Genomic DNA, 9982 nt, shown 5'->3' on the forward strand with positions numbered 1-9982 from the left:
TGTGTGTCTGTGTGTGTGTCTGTATGTCTGTCTGTGTGTGTGTGTGTCTGTTAACCACATATCTCTCGAACCGTTAGTCTGATGGATTTCAAACTTGACAGGTGTCTCGCTACGGTCACGAGTAAGTGCAGTGCCAAGTTTGACGTTGGTTGGATGAGAAATGCTAAAGATATCGTTAAATATATCATTTTTATAAGGTTGTGGTTTAAAAATAAACATTCTGACATTAGAGAGTTGTATCGGTCAAAGAATCCCCAAGAAGGTTGTGGTTTAAAAATAAACATTCTGACATAAACACTCTGTCAGCTACACTGTTTACTTCTGAATATTATAGTTTGGTTCCAAAACGTGATAAATCCATTTTGATTAATTGGAGTAAAAATGTGTTTTCTTTACCAAGAAACCAACAATTACTAAAAACACACACAAAAACTGATTTTGCACGGGCACTTTGCACTGCTCCCTGAATCAACACGCTTATTCATTTGTGGATGTTAACTGAATCTATATGTCAGCTATGCTGTTTCTGAATATTATATTTCATTCTGGTGCGCTTAACGTTATTGCTACTGTGTAATAGTAGCCTATGCTATTCACCAACTAAACATATCCTATTCAATGCGTTCACAGTCTCTTTCACGGGCATCATTTGTTGATTTCAAACTTGACAGGTGTCTCGCTACGGTCACGAGTAAGTGCAGTGCCAAGTTTGACGTTGTTTGGATGAGAAATGCTAAAGATATCGTTAAATATATCATTTTTAAAAGGTTGTGGTTTAAAAACATTCTGACACTAGAGAGTTGTATCGGTCAAAGAATCCCCAAGAAGGTTGTGGTTTAAAAATAAACATTCTGACAATCTGTCAGCTACACTGTTTACTTCTGAATATTATAGTTTGGATCCAAAACGTGATAAATCCATTTTGATTTATTTGAGTAAAAATGTGTTTTCTTTACCAAGAAACCAACAATTACTAAAAACACACACAAAAACTGATTTTGCACGGGCACTTTGCACTGCTCCCTGAATCAACACGCTTATTCATTTGTGGATGTTAACTGAATCTGTAAGTCAGCTATGCTGTTTACTTCTGAATATTATATTTCATTCTGGTGCGCTTAACGTTATCGCTACTGTGTAATAGTAGCCTATGCTATTCACCAACTAAACATATCCTATTCAATGCGTTCACAGTCTCTTTCACGGGCATCATTTGTAGTGGCCTATACACAAACTGTTTGCTCAAGCGTAGTGTTTTCTCAGAGTTCACTGTGTGCTTTCTACCATGCACAAAAAAAAATGTCACTGAACTTTTGCTGTGTAATTGTAACAATGAGCACTCAAACACACCAAACCAACAATTACTAAAAAACACACACAAAAACTGATTTTGCACGGGCATTTTTTGCACTAGTTTAGTTTAATTTGAGTAAAATGTGTTTTCTTTACCAAGAAAGTGGCAAGATGAAAACCACTATTTTCTGTTTCAAACTTACACATAGCGCCGGTTACTGGTGTAACCTTGGTTCTATGAATAGTGGAAGACCGCCAGAGACGGTCAAACATAGTGGAAGGAGTCGCGTCTCGCGAGCCATATCGAGAATCTCGTATTGATTTGTCACCTGTGACCCTGACCGATGACGTGTTGGAAGCTATATCCGCTTCATTCGCGTCACGGTCGTTCTCTGAAGTCATTCTCTCAGTCCGAGTGACCAGAGACTCTGGCGGTCTTCCACTATTCATAGAACCAAGGTTACACCAGTAACCGGCGTTCTATTTCACTGTTACAGACCGCCAGAGACGGTCAAACATAGTGGAAGACGAATACAACCAAGTCACGAGGGCCACCCACCTAGATACTGTCCACTAACACAGCAGAACTGATCAAAGGAATAGGGGCCACATTGATCCTGTAGAATCTTATGAACGTGCAAGGTGACGTCCATGTAGCTGCTGCACATATTTCGGAAAGGGGCACCCCACGTAGAGCTGCCCAGGAAGTAGCAACTGACCGAGTTGAATGGCATTTAATAGACGTTGGAACTGTCTGACCAGCCGACTCATATGCCTGTACAATGGTATCCACCACCCAATGAGACAACCTTTGCTTCGACAAGGGTGAGCCTCTCTGACAGGCATCAAAACGGACAAACAGCTGATCAGTAGTGCGCCACGAAGCAGTTTTCAACACATACTGTCGCAATGCTCTCATTGGACACACAGCTGTCTGGGAAGCCTCCTGATTAAACGCTGCAAGCTGAATGGGTTGATTCACAAAGCGATCAGACAACACCTTAGGTCGGAAAGCTGGATTCGGCCAGAGTGTAGCCTGATTGTACTCGGGCCCCCATCTAAGGCATTGTGGACTCACTGAGAGGGCATGAAGCTCACCTACTCTTCTAGTTGATGTTATAGCCAAGAGAAAAGCAGTCTTCATCGAGAGACTCTTAATATCAGCTTGTTCAAGTGGTTCATAAGGCGGTAAACGCAGGCTGTTAAGCACCATTTGAAGATCCCACTGAGTATGCATTATCCGTGCCGGTGGATTAAGACGTACTGCTCCCTTAAGGAAAGCCGCCACCAATTTCTCTGCACCAATCGATATCCCCCCCAAAGGATTCCGATGTGCTGACAAGGCTGCCACAAATACCCTTAGAGTTGCTGGGGACCGCCCAGTGTCTAATAAATGCTGTAAGAACTCCAACACTGAACTGATGGAACAAGTGACTGGGTTGACAGACCGATCTGTACACCATGAAACAAAAATCTTCCATTTACTGGCATAAGTGCGACGTGTTGATGGGGCTCTTGCATTCATGACAGTGTTTCTCACATCTGCGGAGCACTGTGAGAGCTCCTGCTCAACCCCAGGGGCCATACACATAGGTTCAATTTGTTCGGTGAGGGGTGCCAAAGCTCCCCGTTCATCTGTGATAGTAGGTCCCTCCGAACTGGCAATGGTTGTGGTGGACCGGTCGTAAGGGTCAGCAGCAGACTGAACCACGGTCTTGCTGGCCAGCAGGGTGCCACTAGAATAAGCCTGTGTTGTCTCTCCTGCACACGCCTCAGCACAGGCCAAAGAAGTGGAATTGGAGGAAAGGCATAGAGGAGGAGGTCCGGCCAGTTGTGTGCCAGGGCATCCTGACCTAGTGATCCCTGCTCCTCCTGTTCTGTGAACCAGAGCGGACAATGTGTCGTCTCTCTGCTGGCAAAGAGGTCGACTGCTGCGGTCCCATAAAGTCCCCAAATTGACTGAACTACCGCCTTGTGCAGACACCAGTCCCCTGGCTTCGGACCCGATCGAGAGAGTGAGTCTGCCACATTGTTGCAGTGACCGGGAATGTGTGCTGCCCTGATCGACAGGAAGTGCTGGTCTGCCCACAACAGCAGCACTCGTGAAAGACGAAGGCAGGGTAGAGACCTCGTGCCCCCTTGGTGATTGATTAAAAACACCACTGTGGTATTGTCGGTCCGCACCAGGATGTGCTTCCCTGACAACTCCTGTCTGAAGTGCCTTAGGGTGAAAAGCACTGCCCGCAGCTCCAGGATGTTGATGTGAGATGACATCTGCTGCAAGGTCCAGCTCCCTTGAACACCCCGGTGTTGCCACAGCCCTCCCCATCCGGAGAGAGAGGCATCTGTTGTCACCACTTCTCTGCGTGATGGGGGTGGTCCCATCGGTACACCCCCTTGTAGAAATTGTTCCCGTCTCCAAAGCCTCAGGGAGACAGAACAACTGGTTGTCACCAAAACAAGGACATGACGGTTGTGAACCGCTGACAACCGTCTGGCTATCAACCAACGCTGAAAGGGACGAAGGTGTAAAAGCCCCAAGTGAATGGCTGATGAGGCTGCCGTGAGAAGGCCCGCTAACCGTAGGAAGTGGAGATAAGGTAGCTTGCGCTGAACCTGGAACCTCGCTATGGCTCCCCGTATAGCCTGCGTCCTGCGTGCTGTGAGGGTAGCCCTCATTACTCTGGAGTCCAGCTGCAAACCCAGAAAGCATATTGACTGGCATGGAGTAAGGCAGCTTTTTTCTAGGTTTACCCTCAGTCCTAGAGCAGTAACATGCTCCAGTAGGCACTGTGTGTTGTTGGCCACTTGCTGAGGTGATCTGGCACAAAGCAGCCAATCGTCCAGGTAAGGGAGAATCAACATGCCCTCCCGTTGTAGAGGTTCTAGTGCCGCTTGCATACATCGTGTGAACACGCGGGGAGAGAGGGAGAGGCCAAATGGCAGGACTCGATATTGGTATGTCTTGTCCTGGAATGTGAACCGAAGAAACCGTCTGTGATGAGGTGCAATGGGGATATGGAAATAGGCATCCTTCAGATCCACAGACGTAAACCACATGCCGGGTTCGACTACTTGTAGGACATCCTTGACACGCAACATGCGGAAAGGAAGGTGTTTGAGACTCCTGTTCAAGCGTCTGAGGTCCAAGATTGGCCTGAAACTCCCATCTTTCTTGCGAACTAGGAAGTACTTTGAATAAAACCCCTCTGGATGGACCTGGGGGTTTACTAGCTCTATCGCACCCTTTTCCAGTAGCTTCTGGACCTCGAGAGATAGAGCAAGAGCTTGACGAGGGTCCCGAACCACTGTGGGCCGAGTGTGTGTACATAATTGGGGTCTGTGACGGAACTGAAGACAGTAGCCCTTGTCGAGTGTGTCGATGAGCCACTTGTTGTCTGTAATCCCTCTCCAAAGCTGTAGTTGAGAGGTTGAAAAGTGTCCCATCACAGACCCTGGACCATCACCGACGATGAGGAGCGGTTCCCTTATCCCTGGGGGGGCGACGATGAGTTGCCACAGGGCGAGCAGGTGGTCTACGAGCACGGGATGCCTCCCTTCTTGAGTCATACCCAGGTCGAGTTGCCTGCTGTACAGGCCTGCTGTAAGACTGTCCCTGCCTGTGCTGGAGTGGATTTGCCTGACGAACAGGCATTCGATGTGAAGGCGGTCCATAACTCACACTGCGCTCAAAGTGCTGGGACCGAGATTCCACTGCACGAACTCTGCGCTCAAGAGCTTCTTGGGCGGCTGGACCAAAAACATGCCCAGGTACCAGTGGTAGTTGACGAAGATTGTTACGGCAAACCTCTGGAAGTTTAGACTGTGCCAGCCAAACCTGTCGCCTAGCCTGTGTTGTAAGCCCAAGAGCCTTTCCACTAGAGAAAGCGATTGAACCCAAGGCCTGTAAGGAGGCCTCAAGTAACTCTGATGCAGTACCATCCGGTGGATTAGTACTCAAAGCGGAATGAAGTGCCAACAGAAGATGAGCCATGGAATTCCCCACACGACTCAAGCCTGAGACAGTATTATAAATCTTCACCAATAGATCATCTGTGCGTCTACACTCTGGGTTAGGACAGCGAAGGTTCTGTCTAAGAGCCTCATCTGGTGACACTATCAGTGAAGAAACGCATGGCTCAACTGGAGGCATGTTACCAAGGCCCTTCTCCTCAGCCTCAGCCATTGCTGCTAGTGTACGAGCCACACGATCAGGTCTGGATAAAGGAGCTGACCGAAACGCAGAAGAGACAACATCTGTGAAGTCCGGACAACTCGGCATTAGGAAATCCTCTTGACGGGAAACTGAGCGACGCAAGAGGTTTGACTGGCCTGGCCCAGGACATGGAGGATCCAAATTCCGCTTGGCAAGCGCCATCTTGAGTGTGTCCTGCAGAGAGAAAACCACTGAAGAAGGCGCATCCTGAAGGCTAGAACCCTCATCACTATGAGAACGCTGGAACTCGGAATGTGAGGGTATGGTCTCCTGTATGGGCGTATAATAATCCTGTTCCTCCCGGTCTAAGGAGTCAGAGGCCGCAATAGATAAGGTGTCCGATTCTCTTCTGGAAAAGCTGGACGCCGGCTCACACCTGGGCAAGGGAGGAGCTAAGACACCCATATTCCCCTCACTCATATTCTGACGGGTAGGGGGTACAGATAATAAGGCCTTAATACCCTGAACAGCGTTCGCAAGCTCAGCCACTTGCTGGGTCAACGTACTAGACTCCGAAGAGGTTCTCATCTTCTTCGAAGGCCTTCCAGTCCCACTGGCCACACGCTTGCTGGCCACACGCTTGCTACTCACATGTGACGCTGCCCCAACTGATGGAGCAGAACCCTGAAATTCAGGATCTAATTCAGCCAGCCGATGTCGTCTCATCTCCAAGGACATCAAACCACATTCAGGACACGGGTCTACCAAAGCCTCTCGAAGATGATCAATGCCCAGGCAAGTGGGACATTGCATATGAGCATCCATGAGATCCATTGGACCTGAGCAGATGGAACATGAAGCTGCCATAACCTCCAGACCAGTAGTTGGAAAAAATCCCTGGTCAACCAATGGGATTATAATCACAATACAGGCAGAAAGACAACAGCCACTCAAAACAAAAAAGGCTTTGCAGTTGCTACGATAAGCCTTGTCAATGTATCACCCTGGTTAACCAATGAGCATACACATAGCAGTCATTAGACAATAACAATGCTACACGCAGTCTGAATGAACCCTGGTTAACCATTAAGTTCACATGAGTACTCACCTCAACACTGTTAGTAGTGATCGTTTCCAAACAAACCCTGTTTAGGCAATAAACAATGCTACACGCAGTCTGAATGAACCTTGGTTAACCACTAAGTTCACGTGAGTACTCACCTCAACACTGCTAGTAGCGATCGGTCCAAACAAACCCCTGGTCAACCAATGGGTATAACGTTATGGTCCGATGCACGCGATCCAAATATAATCCAATATAATCCAAATATTTCTCCCGAGACACAGCCGTAACGGGGAGCAGTTGCTCACCAAAAACGCTGTGCACGCTCGAGCGAGATCTCTTCGCGAGAATGACAAAGAGAACGACCGTGACGCGAATGAAGCGGATATAGCTTCCAACACGTCATCGGTCAGGGTCACAGGTGACAAATCAATACGAGATTCTCGATATGGCTCGCGAGACGCGACTCATTCCACTATGTTTGACCGTCTCTGGCGGTCTGTAACAGTGAAATAGAACATCTTTAGGTTATAATATCATAAAAAATTCAAATCCAGATTTTTATAAAAACGGATTATTTTCCCCCAAAAATGCAATAAATTCATGACACTTTTTTTTTCAAAATGCAATTAATCCATTGAATCAATATAAAAGTTTTTTATCATATTGAAACTGTTGAAATCAGCCATCGCTAAGAAATATCTCCTGAACTTTTTTGACGGCGATCAGCTCACAAAAACTGATTTTGCACGGGCACTTCGCACTGCTCCCTGAATCGACGTGCTTATTCATTTGTGGATGTTAAATGAATCTGTAAGTCAGCTATGCTGTTTACTTCTGAATATTATATTTCATTCTGGTGCGCTTAACGTTAACGCTACTGTGTAATAGTAGCCTATGCTATTCACCAACTAAACATATCCTACTCAATGCGTTCACAGTCTCTTTCACGGCCATCATTTGTAGTCGCCCATTCACAAACTGTTTGCTCAAGCGTATAGCATTTTCTCTGAGTTCACTGTGTGCTTTCTACCATGCACAAATAAAAATGTCACTGAACTTTTGCTGTGTAACTGTAACAATGAGCACTCAAACACACCAAACCAACAATTACTAAAAACACACACAAAAACTGATTTTGCACGGGCATTTTGCACTAGTCTATCTATAAATTACAGGAACGTCTGTCTGTCTGTCTGTCTGTCTGTGTGTGTGTGTCTGTTATTCGTATATCTCTCGAAACGTTAGTCCGATGGATTTCAAACTTGACAGGTGTCTTTCTACGGGCACGAGTAAGTGCAGTGCCAAGTTTGACGTTGTCTGGATTAGAAATGCAAAAGATATCGTTAAATATATCGGTAAAAGAAGCACACACTGGCTTTTACCGCTCTAGTAGCTGGCCCCTCTCACACGTGACCAGAGACAGAGAGGGTCGAAGAAAGCAGCGGAGCATAAGTAGTGTTTTCTCGGAGTTCACTGTGTAGCTTGCTCCCTCAAGCGTGTAGTTAAAGGAGAAGTTCACTTTTAAAATGAAAATTCTGTCATCATATACTCACCCACATGTTGTTTCAAACCTGTATGAATTTCTTTCTTCTGCTGAACAGAAAGGAAGATAATTAGAAGATTATCAGTAACCAGACAGTTTTTGGGTCCCAATGACTTCCATAGTATTTTTTTTCCTACTATGGAAGTCATTGGGACCCAAAAACTGTCTGGTTACTGATAATGTTCTAATTATCTTCCTTTCTGTTCAGCAGAAGAAAGAAATTCATACAGGTTTGAAACAACATGAGGGTGAGTATATGATGACAGAATTTTCATTTTAAAAGTGAACTTCTCCTTTAAATTTTCCACATTTATTGTATGTCATTATGTCAGTATCAGTATTTGCTTCATACCATGCACAAAAATGTCTCTAAACTTTTGCTGTGTAATTGTAATGAGCACTCAAACACACCAAACCAACAATTACTAAAAACACACACAAAAACTGATTTTGCACGGGCATTTTGCACTGCTCCCTGAATCGACGCGCTTATTCATTTGTGGATGTAAACTGAATCTGTAAGTCAGCTATGCTGTTTACTTCTGAATATTATATTTCATTCTGGTGCACTTAACTACTATGTAATATGCTAAATACGCTACTGTGTAATAGTAGCCTATACTTTTCACCAACTAAACATATCCTATTCAATGCGTTCACAGTCTCTTTCACAGGCATCATTTGTAGTTGCCTATTCAAAAATAGGTTTGCTCAAGCATAGCGTTTTCTCAGAGTTCACTGTGTGCTTTCTACCATGCACAAATAAAAATGTCACTGAACTTTTGCTGTGTAATTGTAATGAGCACTCAAACACACCAAACCAACAATTACTAAAAACACACACAAAAACTGATTTTGCACGGGCATTTTGCACTAGTATATTCAAATGCACATAACTATAGAACCAATTGTTGATGCGCATGTGACCGCCATCAGCGTTTCTCACAGGTTCGCGTTTAAAGTCTGTAGAGAGAATGGTGTCGCCTTAGCGGCCCCTAATTTAATAACAAATGATCGTTGCAACGGAAGTGAATCAATCAAAACTAACTTTAGCTGGAAAATAACTTTATTAAAGAACCGCTATAAAGACAAAACAATCTCTGTTACCTTAAATTATACGTTTATCTCTGTAAAGCTGCTTTGAAACAATCTGCATTGTTAAAAGCGCTATATAAATGAGGATGACTTGACTTGACAGACAGACACAGACAGATAGAGATAGACAGACAGACAGATGGATAAACGGAGAGACAGACAGACAGATATATAGATAGATCGATCTATCTATCTATCTATCTATCTATCTATCTATCTATCTATCTATCTATCTATCTATCTATCTATCTATCTATCTATCTATCTGTCTGTCTTGTCTGTCTGTCTGTCTGTCTGTCATCTATACTGGGGAAAAATGTAAATTATACTAATTTACCATATATATGTCAAAGGTTTAGAATAATTAAGATTTTTTAATGTTTTTGAAAGATGTTTTATGCACAGCAAGGCATTTATTCGATCATAAATAGAGTAAAACAGTAATATTGTTACATTGTTACATTTAATTGTACATAAATTATTAATTACAAAAATGTAAAATGTCTTTTCTATGTGAATATATTTAAATCTGTAATTTATTCCTGTGATCAAAGCTGAATTGTCAGCATCATCATTACTCCAGTCTTCAGTGTCACAAGATCCTTCAGAAATCATTCTAATATGTACAAGTATTAACTGTAATTCACTATAAGCTATTTTTATCTAATAATTGTAGGTGGTGTATAATAGGACAGTGTGTCAGTCTGATGTATGGAGCAGTCTTTATTTTGTGTACAATAAACCAGAGTTTTTAGTCCATGTCATCCGTTCCAAGAACATATTTCATGTGTTTACTCTCATTTTTAGGGTTGCATTGAATGATTATATA

General features: G+C 44.1%; 1 protein-coding gene across 3 annotated transcripts in view; it reads left to right on the forward strand.

Moving 5' to 3' along the window:
- Window positions 1-9982, forward strand: part of LOC307173423 (uncharacterized protein) — a 308702-nt gene that overhangs the window by 40676 nt on the left and 258044 nt on the right. The window lies entirely within an intron of this gene.

Source organism: Squalius cephalus (genome assembly GCF_949319135.1).
Source record: "Squalius cephalus genome assembly, chromosome: 16".
Lineage (NCBI taxonomy): Eukaryota > Metazoa > Chordata > Actinopteri > Cypriniformes > Leuciscidae > Squalius > Squalius cephalus.